Here is a 25,924-nt window from a genome sequence, read left to right as displayed (position 1 = left end):
TACTGTAATTTAATAATGAGCTCGTTACACAATAAACATGGGAACCCGGAGTGTGCAGTGCCATGTGTTAATGAGGTGGGAAACCATTAAAATATAAAAGGTCATGCAAAAAAATAAGTATTTATTTATTTATAAATCAGGCATCTAGTAATAAAACAGCATGTATAGTATATTTATATGTGCAGGGTTATGAGGTTGTCAAGCAGAACAATCTAATTATTCATATTATTTATAGTGAAGTTTTTTACAGTGTAAAAATAATAGCGTCTTAAAAAAGAAGACATTTGGCCTCACACTGGTAAAACGCCTCCTTTAAGCGGACTCATCTGGGAGGCCGTTTTCTGCTGCAGCGTGCATGAAGAACAAAAGAGATCCATGACGAGCAATCAGGGACCTCCAGGAGCTGCCGCCTGCTGGGACTGATCCCAGAATGTACTGGGAGGGAGTGGGAGAGAGTGGGGGTGGGGGTTATGGGAAGAAATTTTGAGTTTTTTTTTCCAGCCGGCCAGCTGCTGATGGCGAGGGCGAAGGGAAGTTTCTCAGGGAAAGAAGAACAAGGCTGCTCTGCCTTTTTTGGAGGTCTGAGGCCCAGAGTGTGTGTGTGTGTGTGTGTGTGTGTGTGTGTGTGTGTGTGTGCGTGTGTGTGTGTGTTTATGCAGGAGAATATAAATGAGCTTCTTCCCACGGGACGGGGAGCTGTGCCAATTATTTCTTCTTGGGAAAACACTCGCGGAAAGAAAGAGAGACAGAAGACGAGGGAGGGAGAGATGAAAGAAGATGAAATTTTGCCTTTTTGTTCCCAGTGATTCATCACACGGAGAGGCTTTGTGTCGCAGCAGTTTGTTAGGAAACAGCAGCACCAGCAGCAGCAGCAGCAGCAGCAGACTCTTTGGTTTTATTACTGAGATGGAAAAAGATGATTTACTGACACACACACACACGTACACACACACCACCACCACTCGTTGAAGTGTCCTAGAGGAACACAGTGATTCCCAACAGCACCAGCATCCCTGACCTCTGACCTCTCTGACTTCCTTGAGTAGGAGGAAACACAAAACACACAGTAGTTTCCTCCAGAGACACAGCTGTGGAACCAGAAATATACAGTAAGCTGTATATTTGTATGATTTTATAGATTGTAAATTCTACTGTGTTTTTGATCAGCCTGAATAATATAATATATAAACAAAAATCGCTGTTCTGCATGTTTTTATTTGTATTTAAAGGGCAGGTTCACAATCTGTCAGGTGTCCATATGAACAGTGAAAGAGGTTTTCCTCACTGTAATCATTCCTCCTGTTCATACTGGACATTAAAAGATCTCCTTCAGATGTGCTTTCAATGTAAGAGATGGAAGCCAAAATCCACAGTGTGTCCACTAGGGTTGTACCCGAATATAAATATGTTACTCGGCAAAGCACAAAAAGTGGGTTTTACAGATATTTATTTGTAGAAATTTTTAAAAAAATTTTTTGTTTTCAGGAAGAAAAAAAAAACATGTCAAATACCAGCGCGCAGGTCGGTTACATCACTATCTCAGTGTCTCTCCTCTGCTCCGCTGTGACGTCTATCAGCAGGTCTCAACGAGGGGAGTCACATCCACCTGCTACATGACGCACATTTCCTAATTTGGGCATCACTCCTGGAGTTGGGGGTGTTCCCCAGAGATAAAGTTGAGCTACTGACATATGCAAAATGCTCCCAAGGGACTCTCCATAACCTGTTGTTCCCCTTCTCCTTTCCACAAAGTTAGGTTGTAAAAAATAGGCAATAAATAAAAGTGCAAAGCAAGAATCACCTTTGAAGTTCTTCTCTACATGTTACACGCTGTGCTGTCTCTGTGTTATATGTGTATAAATAGGTAGTCTATGATCTGGGAGACTCCAGTTCGAGTGGGGACCTCCTTCATAAGGTAGTTTATTCATGAACACTTATTGTAACACTTTAAAATTAAAAGTGTAATTAAAACAAAAACAGGATTTTTAAGCCTCTTTCCACTTTTATTCAAATACAAATAATTTTACTGCCTCAACAATTATAGATACAAATACAAATACTGGGACATCTCTAGTGTCCACATAATCATTTAGTGCAAAAATGCATTTAAAAGTTGATGTGAAGCTTATATTCAGCTTCAGCAGTCTGAGTTAGTCATATCAAGTGGATATCTGACACATTTACAGTCTTTTTAGCATCAGATTCCCTCCTTGTGTTTCATCAAACTCTTAAAACGACTCACTGAAATCTGTTGAGAAATGTAAACGTTACAGTGCTTTTTATCCATAAAAATCGCAGCTCCCCTGTTTACTTGTACTTGTTTACAGACCAGACTCGCCTCCAATATGGCGGCGATGTTGACGTATCATAGCAACAGGCTGAAGCGGTCAATGCGGCATCTATGTGTATATATATATGTCTATGGCCCAGTCCCAAACCAGTCCATTCCCACTACCACTTCATTAGACGTTCCCTCCACAGCTATGAGTGTTACTTGATTTGGAGTGACACTTGGTGGTGAAAGGGGAGGGTATAAATAAATAGCTGAATTCTGGGACGCCCATGCCACTCTACCGGAACAAGGAAACAGCAGTAACCATGGCAACGGATAGACACCATGCTTGCACTGCTGTTATGCAGTTTCACAGTTTAGGAGAATGAGATATGAGGTAAATCTGACGTATTTTAATTTATTTTTATGTCGGCTCTGCATACATACGGGCATTTGTGGATTTGCTACAAGTACAAGAACTCTTACATTTGTATGTTGTGTCCTCCGTTCTCCTGTTGCACGTGTACTTCCTGTTAGGACGATCGCCTTGCACTAGCTGATTAAGGGTTTCACAGTCCACGTACACTCTGCGCTAGTTAGACTGGGAAGGCCCTTAAAACGTGAACTTGCAATGCATTGAAAATGAACACTAATGACTTTTATGACAAAACATATTTAGGGTTCAGAGTGTGTTGTGTGCTGAGAATAACTCAAGACAACCAGTTAATTTTATTTTTAAAGGATGGAGTTTATCGGTTTTTGCAAATAAATTCTTCATTTCCAGACTGTCACCTGGAAATAATGTAAAGCAGTGAAGAAAACAGTTCATCAAACCTTAATGTTAATGTGATTTCCTTGAAGATAGTGTTTTATTGAAGCCAATGTAAATGTGATTTATGTGGTGCAGCGCTGTGAATATGATCCCACATCGTTTATCTTAAAGTGTGACTAATTTCTATCCATTAATTCTGGAGGAATGAGAAAACAGGCTGAGAGCGAGGAGCGTCAGCAGCGGGGGTTTATGGGAAATAACACAGGAACAGAAATGGTTCAATTAGCCTGTCCGTTTATGTCTTAAATCAGAATGAATTTTTCATCATGCGCATAGATTATTGGGGTTTAATGCCTCTGCAGATGCAGGTTAATGTGGAGGAGAAGCTGCAGAAGGAAGCTGCACACAGCGCTGCTGCAGGACCGGAGGCTCCGCACGCACGAGGGAGTCGAATCCACCGAGGATCACGAAACAGTTTCCTGCTCTGTTTTCTAGTCTAGAGCGAAAATCCAGAGAATTCATCATTTTGACTTTAACATATCGGAAAATAGTAAAAAAAAAAAACAATACCTGTTATAATTTCCTTGGTGAAATCTTTAATTTCTTTTTTTAAAACCTGCTAATCAGAGTCCTACATGATCAAATCCAGATCCTCCTCGACCGAAACCGCTCAGTAAACACATTAACGTTAACACAGACGTCTGATCACGTGACTTAAATTAGAATATACAAAACACACAACAGCACATTTCACCACTAACTCTTTGTCCTCCCATTTTGGCGGTTTGAGAGTTTTTGGGGAAGTATCTGTCGACTGACGCAGCACCTGAGCTGCTGCAGCTGTCGATGTGTTTCCGTAGCAACAACGTGCCCAGTTTGTGGTTATGAGGAGCTAATAATTGATCACTGACAGTATTATTCTTGGTTTTTCTCTCTCACATCTGACTTGGCCTTCGATGAATGTTTTTTATTCACCACTGGCTATTTTATTCTTTAGCTCATCCATTTTGACCTTCATCAGTGATTTCCTTTTACTTGACCGGATGTGAATTGAGGGGTGAAAGGTCAAAATATAACAACACCTGAGGGAAGCCGACCCGGTGCAGGACGACACCAGTACTCCAGAAACCAAAGATGCTCAGTTAACATTCATATATACGACAAAGGAAAGCAGAAAATCCTCACATGGAACTAGTAAGTCTGTCATTTGTGCTTCCAAAATAATAAAAACAATCAATTATCAAAATAGTTTCTTACTGATTTTCTGTTGACGGACAAATTGATTAATTGATTCAGCTCTAGTTGGACGATCAGTTGAATTTCTGGCAGGTCTGAAACTGGTCGGCTGTCTGGAGCTTTAGCAGTTCCACTGTCTGAAATCCCAACAGAAGAAGATCTGTTTTAGAACTAAGTCATGATGTCACTTCCTGTCTAGCCTCCATATCCATAAAATCCACAAAACACTTTTCTTTTTTTTTCCCAACTTTCTAGCTGTAACCTCTGCTGTCTAAAAACAACAACAGCGTTCAGTCCTCTGTGTCCTGCTGTTATTACAGACACGTCTGAACCAGTCACAGTTCAGACTGGTTTTTTGCCCGGTTGTCTGAAAACTTTGCAGATATTAAAATTTCCCTTTTTCTGACCACTTTCAGGTCTTGTTGTCCATGTTGGCTTAAACAATGAGGCTGAAAACAAACTCTTCAATCAGCAGTTGGTTAAACCATCTCACCTCGAGATCCTTTCACTTCCTGAATAGAAACAAAGTTGATTGTATTTGTGCAACACAGGACAGATATGTGTGTATATGGACTGACAAAAGAGTGTCAATGTTTCATGATTAATGATGTCATAAATATTGATAGTGGAACATGGAAAATCTTGTAAACAGGAAGTATAACACTGCCATGGATTCACTGAGTTAGTTGTGGGCTACAACTTGGGTTTTTTTCACCTATAATTGTTTAAATTTTGGCAAATTAACACCATTAAAAGTATGCAGAATTATCTATCAGCAGTTCCTGTTTGCAGTGTAGCCATGGATGATCCTCCTTTTTGGTTTTTTCTCTGGTGCTGGCGGGTCAGTTCATGGAGACATGCAAGTCAGGTAGTCGATGACCAGGTCTGGTTTCCAGGTTCCTCACTAGTTCCTCTGTTTCTTCTGCTGGATCCTTTGCTGCAGAATGAGCCTGTTGCTTGTGGACAAATCTCTCGACCTATCAGGGCTGTTATCTGGCCTTCTCTCCTTTCTTTTTTTCTCCTTGAATGGAGCATCAAAGTCCATTTTTCTTTCTTTCTTCTTTGACAGACGGACACTTCAAAATCTGATGATTCTCAGTCAAGTTCTTGAGTTACAGGAAGCGTCTTTTTCCTATGACTTCTATGCAGATGTATGGATGTTTATTCGCGACGCACATCAGAGACGACGATATCCTTGTGAGGTGTAAATCACACTGAATCTAAAAATATGTGCATCACGTCGCTGAGTTACGACTCAAAGAGGGAGTTTTGATGCAAGTTGTGTGTCTCATGCCGTCTCTGCCTCCATGACCCCCCCCTTCAGTTCCCTTACACCTCCCCTGGGGAGGCGCCTCACAGTTTGTATCAGTGTAATAATTTTATTTAGATGTAACCGTTAGTGATGGAGGCTTTGTAGTCATTTTTTCTGACGGTTTGTTGACACTTCTGTTGTTCTTTGTGTGGGAGATATACTGTAGTACAGTGAAGTGCAGAACTTGATAATGTTAATAAGAGGGTTTTTTTTTTTACATGAACAGCTTTTTCCCACTCGGCTGCTTGTGTTTACAGTCTGTACGATATGATGTGAACATGAAGTTATGCGTAAATGTGACCTTCCTGTTAAGGCGAGCCCGATCTCAGCTCCTCTTCTGTCAGTAATCCTCCACTCTACGTGTGTCCTTGCCCACACACTCACACACAGAGAGAGTACAGTGGAAATTACATCACACTGCTAATAATTGTTGGGGCCTTTTAAAAGTTTGAGAAGCTTTTTTATACTTAATACAAGTGTTACACAGTGTTAGCAAACACCCACTGCAGAGATCAGAGTGAACATTACTACATATTATTACTAATTGACCAGTGTTAGGCTGCTGCTTTTAAAAGCTTGAGAGCTTCTTTTTGTCTGAACGACAACAGCAGAGTCAGACATATAAACCCAAATGACTGAGTGATGAAGTTACACCATTGGTCGGCTGAATGCTGCCACTTCCTGTATCAAAGTCCCGTCATATACTAGGTTTTGACCTATGCTGCGTCTCAAATTGCATACTTCTGCACTTACAATTAACATCAAAAAGTTGAGTGTGGACACTTTTCGCCCTCAATGGTCACCATCTTGGCTACGTAGCGGAAGGGGAGGGACCACTTTTCAAACTGGAAATGGTGGCCGGGTACGTTCTAACTACAGTGAACATCACCACATTATACAAATGTGAGTTATACATGTGTTTTTTTTAGCACTAAGCACCACTATACTGTTGTCGGATATAAGGCATCAGTGTGTTTTTTGGGTTAATTTAGCAGTCTGTAATGATTTGGTAGCGCGAACGATAACGCAAATGCTAATGCTAGCTAATGCTAATTTGCGATCGTCATTTCCAGTAAGTGCACAACGGCCGTGTGTGTTCTGTGAGCAGCAGCAACCTCAGGCTGCTCCCTCAGCGACCTTAACCTGCAATATTTACCCAGAATGCATCGAGTTTCCCCACAATAATAAAAGCAGATCCATGATGTCACAGGCGGCAGGCGGAGAGGAGAGGGTTTTTTTTAAACGGAGGAAGTGGTTGTCGGAGCCCGAGGCGAGTGTTTGTGGCGTGAAGGGAGCAGGAAGTGATACTTGTGTCACCTTTTAATGAAATGATACTTTCTCATTATCTCACCGTCAAAAAGGGTAACAGGAGCCTCTTTCTCCAGATAACACCACTTCAGACTAACTCTGAGGCTGTTTACACCCCCCAGCTGCAGACACACCTGAACACATCGCAGGTAAAAGTTGTCATATATTCTTGTTCTTTCTGATTTGAGCCTCTTCATACCGCAAAGTGCAACTGAAATGAAAGTATTAGTGGTTTGTACACATACAGAAGATCTCAAACGTGACAGAAACATAACAGAAACAACAGGAGCTCCATCAGATATTAACCTGATATTGTTCACATGATAATTACTGGCATTTAAACCACTAAATGCTCTGTGGAACATCATGAAGAGTATAATTGGGAAGAGTTTAATGCCTTTGAAATTAACTGACTAATTAAAAACAAACCACACAGGGTTCAATATTTAAGCTGAATAAATATTTCATAAAGCAGGAGAAAAGCATTACAACCTCAGTGATGTTTTGACAGGACTGCTGAAGTCTCAGCTGTGACTTGTCTTTTTTTAGAGTCTGGTGTCACCTTTTTTTTTTTTTTTAACAGTTTCATCTCATTAACAGACACACAGAGACGCAGGATGCACTAAAAGAAGAGTTTTAGAAAATCAAAAAACTTTGGAGCAGGAAGGACCGTTAGGACAGAGTCTGATCAACACGGTTTTACGTTTTTTGTTCTGTTTTTTTCCATGAAAAAGTCTCTTAGAGCAAAATGATGGCATTTTTAAATAGCTTAACTTGTCCTGAAAAAAGCCCAACATATGGCAGCCTGAGTGACACGTACAGTGACTCTGCTGTTAGACTGTAAATGAAGGAAATTAAATTAAAAACGTGTTAAAAACAGTTTACTGGAGTTTTTGTGGAAGTGAAAATTGTTGTTCACCTAAATTTAGTCACATTTTAATCCCATTTAAATCCCCCGACCGTTCCAATGGACATAACGTTTTTCTATGATGGTTACATCCATTAGTACCATCATCTGACTCCATCTGAATGCAAAGACTGACTGATTGGATTTCTATAAGCCAATCACAGTGTTCCACATCATCTAAAGTGGACTGCAGCGGAGCCACACCCTCTTTTTCAGCAAGCATGGCCAATCATGAGGAAGCATAAGGTCTAATCTATTAATCATATAAGTACATATTTTGTGTTTAAACTGGTGTACAGTTGTGGGTGATTCCGTCTTTGCTTGATCATCCAGTGAACAGCAGACTGATTTACATGTGATTACGCGACCCATAACAGTAAAACAATTCTTGTTTCTTGCTTTTTGTTTAATATATGATGATGTTGATCAGAGTATTAGAGTTCAGCCGGCGCTGCTGCACAGAGGAACAGCAGCCTACTGTCTGCTAACCAGCTGCTTTTAATGTAGGTTAAGATAAAAATCATAGAGAAACAAAGCAGTTTGCTTAAGTTTGTCACAAAAAGACGCTGTGAGGAGCAGGAGGAAGAGAATTCAGCTGAAGGTCAACCCAGACGCCTCCTCCTGCACCAGTTTCTCCTCGACAAGTGTTGAGTAGTAACGACATGAACATGGCTGCTAATTCAACCCTTCACCCAACACTAAGCCCCGTATTCTCCTGCTGTAATCATCAATCATCAGTCCGGCGCTCGCTCCCTGGCGGTACAGCGCCTCTCTCAGTCAGCCTGATGCAGGTTCCCATGTAGTCGCAGGAAGTAGGGTTCTGGGGTTGCTGCAGCCTCCAAGTGGCTGCAGCCTATAGGCTCATTTGTGTTGTTGCAATAATTATTTTCTGTCATGTGCAAGCCAGTCCGACAAAATGTATATGTGTGTATATATATATATATCAAAGGACAGAACCCCCCGTGCACAGCCAGTATTTTCAGTCAGGTGCTGGTCGGTTGCAGGAACATATAAGGTGAAAATCAAAATGAACCACCGCACACTGTGACGACTTTACTGTGACTTTATTAGGAGCGAACAACGCGTTTCGCCTGTAGCTTCTTCAGGTTCGCTCAGTACAACTGCTGAGTGCTCACAGGTGTGATAAATACATCTGAGTCACATGACTCATTATCACAGTCTTCACTTTCTCAAAGTGAACATTTTATATTTTAAGGGCACGACAATGAAAATATACTTATTACAAAAAACATGACATGATTAATGTTACACAAAGTTACAAGAATTACACCATTTTACATAATTAAACTACATTACATCCTGTAAACAACTGACTGAATAGGATGAGTAAAATTCCCTCAGCAGAATGGTCCTACAGCCGTCCCTCTACATCACTAAATGGGAAGGGTGAATGCCAGGGGATCTAGTGACTCATCTCTCAGACAAAAACTCAAATCCTGTGTTTCGTTAAGTCCATAAGGTTCAGTAGTATTCAGTTAAATAAATCCAAAATGCCTCCCTTCTTAAGAGCTGGTTAATCAAGTTACCACCTCTTGGATTTACCCGTGGTGTTTCTCCTTGTCTCTCAATGGCATAATCCATATTACCATTTCTAATGGCAGCCTTATGTTCAGCAACTCTCAGTTTGAGATGGCGCTTTGTTTGGCCTACATACATTAAGCCACATGGGCATTTCAGGATGTATATATAGACCCAGTGTGTAAAGATAGTGTAGAGGGGAAACGAACCAGGTGTGAGACATGTAGCTCACGGACCTGGTTGATACATGTCGGTTAGAAACGTCTCCAGCAGCTCGACTAAGTTTAGTTTGTGAAATATTTTTTAGACAGTTCTGATGGAGCTTTACTCCAAACTATTTGACTGTATGACCCTGGACTGTGTGTGTGTGTGTGTAACAGCTGACCTTTTTGGATGTGTAGAAGAACACAGAACATTAATTAACTCCAGCTCCTGACTGATCCTGTGGGTACGTCTGGAGATTTAAATAATCTATGAAGTTACGCTGCTGTGTGTCTCATGCGTAAACGTGCACAACGTCTCTCTCGATGAGGACACGCACTCGTCATTCCTGCTGCCGTCAGATCGCTGCAAGTATCTAATTAACTCAAAGATTTTTTTTGGGGGGGGGGGTGTGTTTAATTGTCAGCACCTCCAACTGAAATCATTTTCTCAGGGCTATGAGTTCACCCGCTGATTTATGTTCCATTAATGAACCACATTCACAGCCAGATTTGTATTTGTTTCCCTGCACAGCCAAGAATGGAAAATCAAGGTGCTTCTCATCACATCACAATGTTACAAAGTGACGTCTAAGTTATCTGTGCTGTGTATTTTATTGTGTTCTAGGAATATGTGCTGTATGTTTTAGTCTGAGTTTTTTACAGTACGCTGTTTGCTGAGTCACGTCTGAGATGATTTTCTGTCACGACAGACAATAAAGTTTACCTGTTTGTTCTTTTTTCTTTTTTCTAACTTTTCATGAGTCTGTTTGTCTGGGGAAAAAAATGGCCGACCCCAAAAATACAAACTCTGCCTCCATCACTGCATGTCAAAATATCACATGAAAGATTTATAGCTTTTACCCAGGTTGGCTGAATGTTTGTTAAAATAATACAAAAAAAGCATCACTTTATATAACTTTACAAAATCCACAGTCCTCCTTCTGTGCAAAAATGTATTTAAAAGTTTATCTGAAGCTAATATGAAGCTTCAGCATCCAAATGAGTCAAATCAATAATATCCAGTATGAACAGGAGGAATGATTACAGCGAGGAAAACCTCTTTCACTGTTCATATGGACACCTGACTGCTGGTTTAAGACAAGCTTGAAAGATTTTGAACTCGGCCTTTAAGCACAGTTGTGAATGTCAGTTCATTACCACATTTACTTTAATATTTAAATACTTCTTCCATCACTAAATGTGCAGATAGATGAAGCCGCAAGAGGATGGGAGAATGAAACTACGGTGATAAAAGAGCAGAATACTTCTTTAAACACACACACACACACACACACACACACACACACACACACACACACACACACACACAGTCTCTCTCAGGTAATCCCTGGGCTCAGCTCTGAGCTCTCGGTCTAATCGTGGACGAAGCCTCGCTGTGTGTCCATACCTCCACGGCTGGTTGAATCCTATTGGCTCAGGCAGCCAGAGCAAATAACCGTTTAACACACTCACACTGTGACTGTGTGTGTGACTGTGTGTGACTGTGTGTGTGTGTGTGCGTGTGTGTGTGTGTGAGCGCTATCGCAATGTGACCAAACAATTGTCTCTTTTTATTTACCAGGAGGATGGAGGATATGTTGATGTTAAAAGGCCAGTCGCCAGCTGCCATGCTGCTTTTTGTTTGACTCGCTCTTTATACAACCTCCCCTGCCGCCACCGCCGCACCGCCCCGCCCTCCCGCCGCCGCCTGTGACTCTCGGCCTGTTCAGAGTCGGCGGGTGGTTTGATTTAGTTGTACAGGCAATACAGAAAGCATGCGGCTCTGCTTCTCCTCTCAATGTGACAACAGTGCAAACGTCGCGGCGCGCTCGCTGCTGATACAGTGTCTCCCCTCGCAGCGCAGGAAGGAGACCCAACACTGTCGCATGCTCGGCTGGCACTGGCAAGATGACATTTCTGAGGGCAGAGAGCAGCGAACAAGAGAGAAAGAAGAGGCCCCGAGGAAGGAACAAAGGAAGGAAGGCAGGAAAAAGAAAAATGTCAGGCTGAGCGTCGAGAAGAAGAAGACGAGGAGGAATGTCCTGAGGGACCAGAAATGTTCCTGGGAAATTTCCCTTGGCATTTCTCTGTCTTAATCCTTTTTCCCATCTTCCCCAGAGTCAGATGAGAGGATGGATACCAGTTTCATATCTGTGTCCAGGATGTGGTTGGCCTGGTTTAGGACAAACACTGGAAGCATCAAAGAGATGAAGAAAACCATCTTGTAACAACTGAATGTTGAGTCTTATTTCCCTCTTGTCAACAGTGAACTGATCTACTAACAAGTATATTTTTCCTCCATTGTTGTCCAGAAACTATTTTAAAAAAGCAGCAACTTCTGAGTCTGGAAAATGAAGCCGATGCAGAAGCCAAAGCTGCAGTTCCTCAAACGGCCACTTGAGGCTCCAAAAGCGAGTCAATCCCCAGAGACCCCCATGTTAAAATAACATGTTTACATCCTGGTACTAAAGAAGGTTTTGGTCTCTGTAGCTATTTTCTCCTTTCATGACAACTGTACGGGGGCTCAATTCTTTTTATAATTCACCTGTTTTATTAAGCCCTAAAGTTATGATAATTAAGGACGTGGCAGCTTTGAGTGACAGGTCGCTGGTCGCTAGGTGGCTTGTTCATTCAGCCGCCTCAGCTCTTCGCCTTTGCCCATTTTAGATTAACTGATTTTAGGCGGAGTCAGGCACTGCTAAGATGGCGACGGCCATATTTTTTACTGTCTGCTGCATTGGGTGACAAGTTCCTTTGTCGTTGAGGCTAGCTTGTAGCTTGTTAAGTAACGGCTCACAACCACAATCACAACCTCTTGACTTTGTGCTGAAGTTCTTCAAGAAATGTTTAATTTAGTATAAAGTCAAGAGGTTGTGATTGTGGTTGTTATACTGTGCAGAACAGGGTCAGACTGGGACAAAATAAACAGACCAGGACGACGCATCTCTCTCGCTTTTGTTTTTGTATAACAAGCTGCTCAAGCGGCCCACGAGGATTTCTGCTGGTCCAGTCCGACTCTGGTGCAGAACAATCCCCAAGACAGTGGCGGGCAGTTGTTTTGTACTTCCTGTAACATCGTGGTAGACCACACGAGGAAATGTTCACTGGACAGTCACTTTTCTACCGCAGAACATGAGAAAGTGTCTGTAATTAAACAACATAGACTCAGAAACACAGTATAGATGTAAGAGATTACACTTTCTCATTTAAGCTGCATTATGTGTTTGGTTTGCATTCAGTTAGTCAGAAGAAAACAAGTTGATGTTGTTCAGACAGCAAAGATGCATAAAAACATAAAAATGTGCACTTTGGAAATTAGACTTTATTATGTTATGTATTTATTTTAATGGCATTATTGATGATTTTATTTGGTGCTAATGTTGAGGTGAAAGTTTATTTAATAAAGGCTTAAAAATGGAACTCAAGTCCAGTATTCTCTTTTTTATATAACTTTGAGTCCTCATGGTTCTCATGTTCAGAAAATAAATGTAAATATAGTTGTTTCTGTGATATGCAGTTTGCATAACTATTCAGGAAGTGACTCTTCATTGGCAGTAAAAAAAAAAAAAAAAAATCACATTATTTTCCTTTGCTTCCCAACTCTCACAATTTTACTGGAAAAAGAGCAAACAAAACATCACAAATGGTAATTATTGTTAGAGATTAAAATCTTCAATAATGTTCAACATGCTAGTTTAGCATGTTAGCTAGTTATAGAGCACATCGACCGTGATGCTTCACTGAGAGATACAGACATCATTGTGAGGATAAAAAGACAGAAAATTAATAAACATTTGCCCAATTAGCACTAAACACCAAGTACTGCTGAGGCTGAATGTCATTAGTTCTGCAGGTATTTGGTCATAAACCAAAGTACTGGATAAATGAAAGCTTTGACCAGATGGTGGCATCTGGTCAAAGCTTTAATTTATCCAGTGCAGAAATCCTTCCAATCCACTTAAAACCACAAATGTGAACGTCACGGTGATGAAGAGGAGGAGAGGATTCATCCTCTCAGATTAATGAATCATAGAAATAATCGTTAGCAGTTCAGAACTGCTGCTCCTCAAATTAACCATTTCCTGTCATCTCAAAGCAGTTAATAAAAGGTAACACAGGAAGATGATCAATTGTGAGATTATTTCCCATAATGCACTCTGACAGCCAGTAATCGTTGGCCATTCAGGATGTAATTGAAAGGACTTTTCTCTTCTGCCTGCTCTCTCCGCAGCTCCATCTGATCTGAGATTCAAACCTCCGCCGAGACGAGGACGGGGATGTAAAATGACACGGTCCTCAAAACCCTCAGCGTCGTCTGTCAGGCAGGAGAACACTCCGTACAGCAGTCAGCACTTGTTCATGTCACGGCGGCGGCTCGCGGTAACACGTCAGCCCAGCGTGGACGGGTTGGAGGCTGACTGCGCCGCAAATACCAGCTGCCAATCGTCCTCTTCGTGACCTTTTCTGTGATTCTTCTGCCTCTGAGCGAGCAGCAGAGCGGCGGCTCTGAGGAGAAAGACTCACCGGAGCCGGTGGTGAAACGACACAGCCGCTCTTATAAAAAACACTCCTCACTTTTCCTCACAGAGTCTCAGTAAAGTACAGGAGAGCTGAGAAGTTCTGTGTGTGTGTGTGTGTGTGTGCTGATGAAGAAATTAGACTGAACTTCAAATGTTTTCATCTGTCTGCGTTTCCTGTAAGACAAAACTAAAAGTTTTTGAGGAAAGATTCAATAGATTTGACATCAAATGTGACTTAGAGATATGAGACTATGATAATATGCAAACAATAAAGGCAATTCAGAGTGCTTTACATAGAGCATAAAAGGCATCAAGACAGAATATAAAAGCAACACAAGTAAAAAGACAATTAAAAAGAGTTAAATTTGGAAATAAAAAGAAGCTAAAAAAGAATAAGACAGATAAAACAGGAGAATAAAAGTTACATTGCTGTGTAAAATATTAATGTTTGTAATCTCGAGATGATACAAAGCAGAATATCTGACAGTTTTGAAAGATTTTGATTCTTTAAATGCATCTTTAATTTGAATTTAAACACATGAAAACAAAGAATGGTTAAAAACATAATCATACATGTATATTATCAGCTGTTAAAGACACAACCACAGGAGAAACAAACGCACAGCAGGAGGTGAACAGTCGGCTTTTAATTGACATTCATGTCGGAGAACATCTGATGTGTTTAGAAAAGCTGTTAAAACCGTAAAAAGCTTCAGCAACGTTAAACTTTAGCTCTCGGATCAAACAGCGAAGATCCGCTGAGAGCAGAAAATCTGTGCGACATTTATGGCTTGTTGCTGCTGCTGCTCAGTCTGTGTGTGTGTGTGTGTGTGTGTGTGTGTGTGTGTGTACAGTGGCTGATTTGTGATTGCTGCAGCCAATCAGATGTAGAGCTGATTTTCTGCACAGACCGATCCAGAATTTGAGGCCCGAACTCGACCTGAAGCTATATTTTCATTATTGTTATTAATGTTTATTATAAGTTATATGATTGCTTTGGAAGGATTTTCATAAAAGAATAACTCATCTGACAACACAGAATATGACACAGCGGTTTAGTGGCAACACTTAAATACACTCAAATATAACTCAGTATGAATATTGATGAATGCGGCTGGTAAACTCTGAGCTTAATTCCAGAACAGACGCCACTGTGATGCTCTTGTCCTTCCCTGAAGCTCCCTTTATGCAAAATTTTACTTTATTTCATCCATTACTGACCACTAGCTCACCAGGCTAATGCTAACGTATTGTCGTCTCTCCTTCTATCTTCCTGCTTCCTGCTGCATCAACTCGCAACACATGACACGTGTTGACGCAGACAACCAGCAGTCAGTGAGAGAAAGAGAGAGAGATAGTTTTCTTATTAAATGACATTTGAAAATACTATAACTCCAGGCTGAAGATTAACGCGAAAAAACATCCCGACACGACACATGATCCGTCGTCAGGGACCATCAGCATCGCCAGGTCGTTAGCCCCCAACGTTTTGAGTATCGCCCTGAATATCATTTTAAATGTATGTGAAACTCGACAAAAACCTTGATGTGTTTGACGCCGTTTAGCCGATTCTCATATTCAGAAACAGCGCGACTTACATCACTTTACAGCTGTTAGCGGCTCAGACTGGCTTCTGGGAGCGCTCGTTTTGTTTTCCATTCAAACACTGAAGATCATATAAGACATTAACTGACATGAGCGGCATCAAATGACAATTTATGACAAAAGATTACAAAGTAAGTAGCTAGAAAAACTCTTGAGTGAAGCTTAAGTTTTTAAAATTGACATTAATGTTGTTTAACCGTCCAGTTTATCTGCTGCTGCTTTACTTTACAATAACGTTAATGTAAAGCTGGTTAAGTCCAGACTGTCCTCAAATCCTACGCACACCCCTCAGTGCTTCTATGGGATATAAAGGTATAAGCTGTAGCATTCACTGTGGCTCGTTCTATTCCACACCTGCAAACCTCCTTTTGCTTTCGTTTGACACTTTTATTCACACATCCGTTACTCTCTTTCTTTTATTCTGGCGTTTTCTTGCACAGAAAAGCTGTTGATTGTAAAAGCAGAGCAGTGCGACGGCTTTTACAGAGACGAACAAATGATCAGCTCCTTTCATCCTGTCACAGCCCCTGAACGCCTCACAGCAGTGAACGCCTCGTTCATGAACTGTGAGCGGTAGGAGGCCCAAGTGGCGGGCGGCTCCAGCCTCTCACAGCCATATCAGTCTTCCCCCCCCCCCCACCCCCCCGTTCTTCCTCCTCCTCCTCCTGCTCCTCCTCGGCTCCTCCAATCACTCTTCCTGTTGTTGTGGAAAAAATAAAACCAACTGTGACTAACGAAGGAAACTTTTCACCTGAGTTGACGGGGCCTCTGGAGCGCTGAGCGCCATCCATCCAGAGCCGGACGTCACGGGACAAACAAGATGGAGAGCGATGCTTCAGCTGCTGCGTGACAGGCATGACTAAGGACGGACGAGTGGACGCTTCTCATTTTTACCGCTCGCCGGCTCACACTGTTGTTTTTTTTTTTTTTCTTTTTCTCTGCGACGATGAATGGATGTAATTTGTTAGAAAACATTAGAAAAGTTGGCGAAAAGAAGAGAAAAGTTGCCGGAGTGTGAAGCACCGCAGGGATTACTCTTCTACCTTTCTACACTTCCCCCCCTTTTTTTTTTTTAGCTGTCAATCAAAGCAGAGCTGAAGGTGAAGGGGGCAGAGGATTCTTCTTCTTCTTCTTCTTCTTCTTCTTTGGGTTTTATCCAACACAAACAACAACAACACTTCTCCAGACATCTAAGCGTCTCTCGTGGGAATAAAAAAAAACAAACAGCTCTGGGTGCTGACGCCCTTCGGCCCCGTGCGGAAACAAACGCCGAATCAACATTCGCACGACACACAAAATCTGATTTCAGACGCCGTCCTCCTCCCCTCCAGGTGTTTACATCCTGGATCACAGACCACATGGTGGATATCTGAAAGCTGCATCGAGCTGTTTTCTTACCTGCAGACTGTCTTCCATCACTGTTTATATCTGTATGAGTCACTGATGGAAAAAAAGTTGCTCAGCTTGTTAGTTTTTTTTGCAGCTGAAAAAAAAACTAAATACACCAGTCGGCATCTCAAGATTTAATTTAAGTGTTATAACTGTTGTTGAATCTGTCGACAAAAAGCTGGAGAGTTTAGGCCATCATACTCCTCCTCAGAGTCAGAACTCGGTCAGAACTTTCTAAAAAGTTTTAGTGGTGAAACTTAACAGACAGACAATAACACAACATACAGTATAAACACATATACGTACAATCATACGTGTATAAAGTCAGACAATAATTACATTACCCAGGCAGACGGTGGGAAGTCAAGCTTTACATGAATGTGTGGTGTGTTTGTGTGTAAAAGATGAGATGGGAATCCAGAGTGTTAATGTGAGTGTCTGTGACATAACAAAAAAAAGAAGAAGAAAAATGAGAAATTGAAGATAATGAATGAAGTTAGGAGCATATATAATATATTCACAAGAAAGATCTCCTCCAGATATGTTTAAAGACATAAAATACTTCTGCTTTCACTAATATTTTGTGTCTAACATGGCTCAAAAATCCTTAAATTCTTCTTTATGTAAAAATTTAAAACCTCTGAATCTGTAAATATTGTTGATTTCTAAAGTTTGATGTCTCTTCCTTCACTGTAAAGCTCAGTGTTTGTGCTCTAGAGGCTTCAAATTGCATCCTGGACCACGATTGGCTTCAAACTAGTTGTGATGTCATAAATCCTGCAGGTACATCCAGGTCTTAAGAAACTTTTCCTCCTTCAGCAGATGAATGTGAAAACAAACTCTGCACAGAGAAGAAGAAGAAGAAGAACATCACAGTCAAGAAGAAGAAGAAGAAGAAAAGCACATTTATGAGATGAATGGGAAAGAACATATTGACCTCCAGAGGACATCGTTATCCTCCATATCCATCGCCAGTAAACTGCCATAAAATGGAAAAAGTTCAAGTAAAGTATCCTGAGTAAATGTACTCAGTTACTTTCCACCACAGTCCGTCCTTTAGTAAATAAGGTAAAATGCTAATTTGACTGTTTAGTGATCAATCTAAGCCTTCAAGGAGGCCATATGGGCTAGTTCCAGCAAGCAGAGCGTTTCCATGACGACAGTAGTAAACAAACATGATGTATGTAGTAGGAAGGTAGGGTCCCCATGCACCCTACTGATTTATTTTTCTAACTTAGTTTTTTGTAATCCTCAAGGTGTCTAGTAAACAGATTTTCATATTCCCAACTCAAAATATTGTCACATGGATACGTTTGGCGGCCATCTTGGTGGCCATCTAGGGGTTCCGACGAATGCAGAGACAGATGACCTCATTTTTCTATATAATTTTAGCATGAGGAATTGATCGAGATGGTTATTGTAACGATTTGAATAAGTTTGGTACATTAAAACTTGAAAAATAAGAAAAAAATCTGTATAATTTACACTCAAAATCTTGCAAAATAACTTGAATAACAGATAACAGATGGGTGTTTCTGCAACTACGGGTATTTTACAGTAGTGCAATTTTGGATTTAGGTTAAAATTTGTCAGATGACACTTGATAAATACATACACAGTGTTATCACACATCTTGACATAAAAAATATGACTATGAAGAGCTTCTTAATGATGACGACTAAATATACAACAGCACCATGAAAAAATAGCATCGCTTAGCACCTCTGTAGCTTGTTCTGTCATGAAAGATTATACTAGTAGTGGAACATCTTCCTTGTTATTTACTTGACTTATTGAACTCATATTTTGTTATTTTTCCCTACTCGCTGTCAAAAGTCCAGAGTTTGTGTGGACCGTGTAGTTTGGTATACATGTAGACAGTTGTTCTGCAAGATTCTGAGTGTAAATTAGTAGACTAGACTGCATCTTTTCCATTTTCACTCCCTTTCCTGAGATAATCTGAGCACGCTGCTGCTTTACTCTCCAACACTTTAACGCCACATGAATTCTTCTGTTACCAGCCGATACATTAACTTCTCTCACCTCAAATATATTTACATCAATGTACGAGTGTCTTCTCTGCCTGAGTCCAGGAGCTGGACTGGAAGCATCGTCTGATCTCCAGGATCATCATCATCATCATCATCTGTCCTTCACTTTCACTCAGTTAGAAAAGAGAAAACTTTCAGAAGAGACATTTTTATTTTTTTGCAAATGAGGCCTAAAAAGAAAAAAAAAAGAAAAAAGGAGGCTGGTAAAGTAGAAAAGTAGAAAACTCCTGGCTGCCATTGTTCCACCTTCAGCTTGTCACCGTCTCATCACGGCTCATTGTGTGGAAGACAAAACCATCGAGCCCATTGATCAGTAAATCAGATTTCTGTACCGCACGCCGCAAACACAGATCCATTGTTTGTTGGAACAATATGGCAGTGAATGATGAGCTGTGTTACTGATAGCAGCGGCGCCGATAAACAACAGTCTGCATAACAATGGCCTCGCAGCCGCAGCGGATTGAATGGAAAAACCTCCTCAGTCACACAAAAAACACACACACACACACAAAAAAAAAAAAGAAAAAAAAAACGCTGGAAAGTTTCAGAGCAGAAATTAGCAGTCAAAGTGCAACATTATAATTAACTAAATACTCTGAGGCCATAAAAATTCCTTTCTCAACCTCTGCAAAAATAATTGCAGTATTATTTTCAGCTTTAATTAAGTGGCTAAGGCTTCTTTACAAGTGTAAAATTTTAATCCCTTTTCTAAATCCTATATAATTTAATGTGAGAGAAATCAAATAAATAAGAGGCTCTGGCTCTTCTGTGAGGAGGTTTGATATGGGTGATTAGGTGAGCACGGCGTGAAGAAGCCCATTAGGATTGTATGGTGTCATCACACAGCAGCTCCAGGCAGCGGCCCTAATCCACTCCTCAACCCGCCGCCGCTGCTGCCACCGCCACCGCCACCGCTCGCCATTTTCTCCCCTACTGCAGCAGCAGCAGCGGCGGCGGCGGCGCTGCGGCGACGAGCGGCCATTGATTGATTTTTATCCCCGTTAAGGAGACGGGAGGCAGATAAATGCCGAGGTAATGAGAGGCAATTATCAGCCATGATAAGCTTTATTATGGAGTGAAAGTGTCCTCGTGTCGGGGAAAGAAGAAAAGCTGAAAGAGTTTTCAGGATAATAAGTGATTTCAGTGTCACTGTAGAGGTCACACACACACACACACACACACACACACACACACACACACACACATACACACACACTGAACATGTTTTATGTATAGAAACATAACTTACATACTGTGTAGAGATAAGCTGAGAAAACCGGTTGAAAGTGCTGATGTGGAGGATTTCACACAGTATCTTGTTTATTTTTGTGGACCAGAAGACATTTATAAAACTATTTTCAGTGATTTACAAGCGTAGATATACTTTCAATAAAAAAAGACATAAAAACAAGGGCGATAAAAATCAATTTAACTGTAAACAGACTAATATAGTTTTATTTCTTACATTTTTCTATTGCATTTGTGTACATTTTTTACAACCTTTAACTGTCTAATATTTTTAGAGATTATCATCAGATTTGTACATTTTTTACAGGCGCTTCATTTTTTCTTATAATCTGGGATCCTGGAAGCGTAAGACTTTCTTAAATTCATAAATTAGACTTACAGCTTATAGTTTGTGCTAAAAAAAAGCCATGCCGGTGAGTTAAGGACAGTTTAAAAGGTGCTAAACTACTGCAGAAATTACTTTGTTACTCATTCCAGCTCCGTCAAACAACAGTACTGTTCAGTTTAAGCCACTAAAAGTAAAGTGAGGATGCGTTCAACAGTAATGCTATAAATAGTTTCTATTTATCACTTAACTTGATACGAGTAAACAGCAGTCCTCCTTCTGTGCAAAAATGTATTTAAAAGATTATTTGAAGCTAATATGAAGCTTCAGCGTCCAAATGAGTCAAATCAAGTAGATATCTTTCAACGTTACAGTCTTTTTAGTGCCAAAGTCCCTCTTTTTGTTACTATACTTCCACTGCAGCTCAACAGGGAAACACTGTCCGAGGAAACACAAAGAGGGAATTTGATGCTAAAAAGACTGTAAATGTGTCAGATATCCACTTGATATGACTAACTCAGACTGATGAAGCTGAATAGAAGCTTCACAGAGACTTTTAAATGACTGTGTGGACACACTGTGGATATCCAGTATTAGGGATGTGCAGAGAGCCCAGTATTTGTATTTGTATCTGTATTTGTTGAGGCAGCAAAATTATTTGTATTTGTATTCGAATAAAAGTCGAAAGAGGTTTAAAAATCCTGTTTTTGTTTTTATTACGCTTTTGATTTTAGAAAATTAAAGTATTACAATAAGTGTTCATTTGTGTCAGTTCATTTGTGTCAGTAGCTCAGCTTTATCTCTGGGGAACACCCCCAACTCCAGGAGTGATGTCCAAATTAGGAAATGTGCATCATGTAGCAGGTGGATGTGACTCCCCTCGTTGAGACCTGCTGATAGACGTCACAGCGGAGCAGAGGAGAGACACTGAGATAGTGATGTAACCAACCTGCGCGCTGGTATTTAAAATGTTTTTTTTTCTTCCCGAAAACAAATAATTTTTAAAATATTTGTATGAAACAAATATTTGTAAAAAAATCCCCACTATTTGTGCTTTGCTTTATTTGTATTCAGGCACAACGCTAGCCAGTATGAACAGGAGGAATGATTACAGCAAGGAAAACCTCTTTCACTGTTCATATGGACACCTGACTGTTGTTTTAAGGCACTGTCTCCTGTAAATAAACAAATACACAAATAAAAATAACTGGTTGCTGCAAATCTTCAGTAAAGGGATCCAGTCTTTCAGTGGGTGAATTCCTTTTAAACTGCTCATCCTGAACCGATTCTGCTTTCATGTCCGGATCATGTTTGATGCCACGAAGGCTGACGAGGTATAAAGGTCTTATTTTATTTTGTTGATGGGTCATGAACTTGTCTTGTTGTGAACTCCTGACGGACGTGTTTGTAACTCTCTCTCTCTTTGAGGTGGGAGTTCACTATCTCAGCCGCCTGCAGCCAAACATACAGACTGTTGCGATTACTGGTGTTACTGTTGTTATCTGATTCCCTCAGGAGAGATAAAGCTGCTGAGTGATTTATATATGAAAAAAAAAAAAAAATCTTGAGAAGAATCCTTAACATGAGCTCATCAAACTCATGCGGGAAAACCTCAAACGTACTTTTGATCAGACGGTTAAAAGTTTGATCAGACGTCTCTGATCGTCGTCTGATGAGTCGGGGGGAGAGAGAGAATTTTGATCCTGCAAATGAAATAAAGGTGGATAGTAAATAAAGACGGTGTTTCTTCATACAATATGAAAGAGGAATCAAAATCATGTCTGTGAAGTTTAGGATGTTTTTTTTTTTTTAATCTGTTAACTGTGGTTCCAGGTGTTACCCTGAAATGTGAATAAATGAATAAATCAGGTTTCTCTTTGAGGTAGAACACATCATTGACTAGACGGGAGGAGTAGAAATGGCAGCTTTAATTGGCACATGTGACTGTTTTTGTTCTGGATTGGCAGTCGAGCCTGATGGAGTAGAAACTGTCTGACATGATGATCGGTTGATGTGAAGCCGGCGGCGGCTGCAGCAGCAGCAGCAGTCAAGACTCTGGGAGCTCGGTCCATTACTGCTGCAGGTTTTCTCTGCTTAGTTCGGGGGGAGACAAACTGCTGCTGTCAGGTGAACAAAAAAAAAAAAAACCTCGACTGCATCAATCCTGCTCTCAGAAAGCTTCACTGAGTTTATGGTTCTGACTTCTGGTTTATAAAGCTCTTAATGGTCTGGCTGCTACTGTGTAGGTCTGACGAGAAGTAGAGAAGCACCTCGGCTCAGCTCTGTTTAACTGCTGCAACAGCGTTTAGCATCTAGAAGATATTCGGCTGGTCACACACGCTCACATTTAACCCTTTTAAATCTTCCCTTTCAATTAGAACAAACTGACAGTATCACATACTGTCACATATCTGCAGGGGTTAGCGTGGGATTCAGCAGGTGAGGGGAACCCTAAGGTCTAGCGTAGCGGTGCGGTGGCGATGAATGACTCACCTCAGATTGATTTGTACTGTGAGCGCCGGGGGACTCGTCTTCTTTGTGGACAGGCTGTGATCAGCTGACCTTCTTCTAAACACACATTTCTTGGCATATTTTTCTGGATCCCACTGGTCCGAAGGAGGCCCAATGAAAGAAATGAACATCAGTGCTGAGACCTTGTTGACCTGTAGCATATTTCCTTGACAAGCAGCATCGGGTCCATTGATCCAGATCTCCTGATGATGTCACAGAGTTATAGACGTATCCATTCAGTGACTGTAAAGAAAATACTCACAACCCAGTGAGATTACTGGCTCTTATCAGTACAGATCAGCTGTGGATGAAGCATGATGCTGAACCGAAACCTTCTACTGACCCGGTGTGTTATCCTCATCCTCATCCTGGAGCCATCAGACCTGCAGGATTAGAGGTCCTGAGTGAAGGTCACTGCTGAGGGTCGGAGGTGATGATGAGGAGGCTGAGCAGGTATTTGTTGTTCCCTGTAGCTCCAGCTGCAGCTTCATCCTCCTGTCTGTGACTTTTATCAAGAAAACATATAAACACAGATTCACAAACTTATCTATCAATCCTGCTGCTCCTCATGTTGCCTCGTAGCTCTTCAGCAGCTGAACGGACCTGAACTGCTCAGACTGAGAGAGGCAGAACTAAAGAATCTGGATTTACTGAACCTGCAGCTTGTAAAAGGTCAATAACTTAAATCTCAGTGTGCACCTGTATTCCAAAAAAGGAAATAAAAAAACTTCTGTCTTGTGTCAGTATCAGTTTCTGTCAGCTCAGACAACAAGCTGCAGAATTCCAACACAAGTCATTTATATAACTCGCACTTCAAATATTACTGAGTTATATATCGTGCATCCGTCTACTGTTTATCAGAGAAAAAGCCTGGCGAATCAGTTTCAGTCTGAGACAATAATGTTACTGTCAGTCACAAATACAGGAGACAGAGCAGTACGGCCATCTGGTGTTATTACCAATTACCTTTACCAATGTTATCATGTGGGAAATATATTAATAACGTTACGTTATGAATATTACAAAACTTCAGAGATAAAACAACACTGTTCATTTGGTTCCAGCTGAATAAATGTCAGGAACAAACTGACTGAAGGTCAGCAGATGAATATCAGCTCCAACAAAGAAAAGTTTTGCAAGTTTCATTCACTACAAACGTAACAAGACCACAAATATCTCATATTCTGGCTAAAGTTTTCAGTGAAGTTAAGTCATAAGAGCGGAAATACAGACAGCGCCAGTCTGCCATCGCAACCCACATAGAGGGTTACCCAAAAATGAACTTGCTTGAAATTATTATGTATCAAACTGCCAATCAGATTTATTTACTTATTAATTAAAAGGTGCCTGAACGCCCTTCTGGATGGTTCTGGCCCACTTTAACTCCTGCATGTCTGCTTGTTTCAGATCTTCATCATTTAATACAATTTTTCCCCAAAGTCGGTCTGATTTTTTCACATTTCTTATAACTTTTGTACCTGTTTGTTCGCAATTGACCATTTAGTAACTCGCTCTGTCAAACTGCAAATGTCCAATCATAGCTCAGGTCAATAACTTAGTACAAGTACCTCAAGATTGTACCTAAGTATAGTACTTGAGTAGATGTATAGGTATGTCCCACCTCTGGGATTAAATAGTGTTTGTCCGCTTTAATCTAAACTGCAAACATTAATATGCCTGACTAACAGTTCACTACCCATAACAGAAACCTGGAAGGAACAGTTAGCATATCATTAGCATCACGTCCTCCAGATTAAACGACAAGATATGTCGTGTGTGTTTCTGATTTAACAGCAGGACAGCAACATTTGTCTCTCTGCCTTCAATAACCGTTTCAAATCATAGTTTTCTGATCTTACACAGCTGAGGTTAAAGGTGCAGTGTGTAGAATTTAGTGGCATCTAGCAGAGCAGATTTAGCAGAAATGGAATATAATATTTATAAGTATGTTTTAATTAGTGTATAATCACCTGAAAATAAGAATCATTGTGTTTTTGTTACCTTAGAATGAGCCTTTATATCTACAGAGGGAGCAGGTTGCACCGCCAGCTCATTGTTTATCTGTCCGGCTGCAGCTTTACTGTGCTGGTTCAGTCTCAGTGCTCTCATAGCGTCATTTAAGGCCTCAGCAGACAGCTGTTTTTAGAGAAAAAGCTCTAGTTTTTCCTTAGATTAGACACAAAAACAACCTGGTTAGTTTTAGGGAAACAATATTGACTGTTGGTAGAAAACAGGAAACAATCTGCAGCCGCTTGTGTTAAAGTTTTGTTTGGTTATGAAGTTATAATGACCTCAGAGTTTCCTTCTCTGCTCCCAACAGACAGACAGTCATAATTCCTACAGTTCCTACAGCAATTTGCTGAGACGATTGATACTGTCATTTTCTTGAGAGGACAGTCTCATCAATTTCAACTCCATTATTTTTTACAGTTACAGGTTATGCAAGAAAAGGCCTCATTCAGGGCTGGAACCTACAATGTACTGGTGTAACAGCCCCAGGTCAGCTACTAACGTTGTTTCTGTATGTGGAGTGGAGCAGGTGGACCTAAAGGCTCTGGTGCAGGCAAAGTCAAACTGAACTGATCAGAACTGAACAAACAGAACAGAGCAGAAGATCCAACGAGACTGAACTGAAAACCAGGACTGAAATACAAACAGAACTAATAAAACAACAAGGAACAAATGGCAGGACATATGGGCAGGCTGAGGAGCTGATTGGCTGGGGA

The sequence above is a fragment of the Thunnus thynnus genome, chromosome 9 (assembly GCF_963924715.1).
Source record: "Thunnus thynnus chromosome 9, fThuThy2.1, whole genome shotgun sequence".
In the NCBI taxonomy this organism is placed as follows: domain Eukaryota; kingdom Metazoa; phylum Chordata; class Actinopteri; order Scombriformes; family Scombridae; genus Thunnus; species Thunnus thynnus.
The sequence above is the reverse complement of the archived record's forward strand: the minus strand, read 5'-3'. Positions refer to the sequence as shown.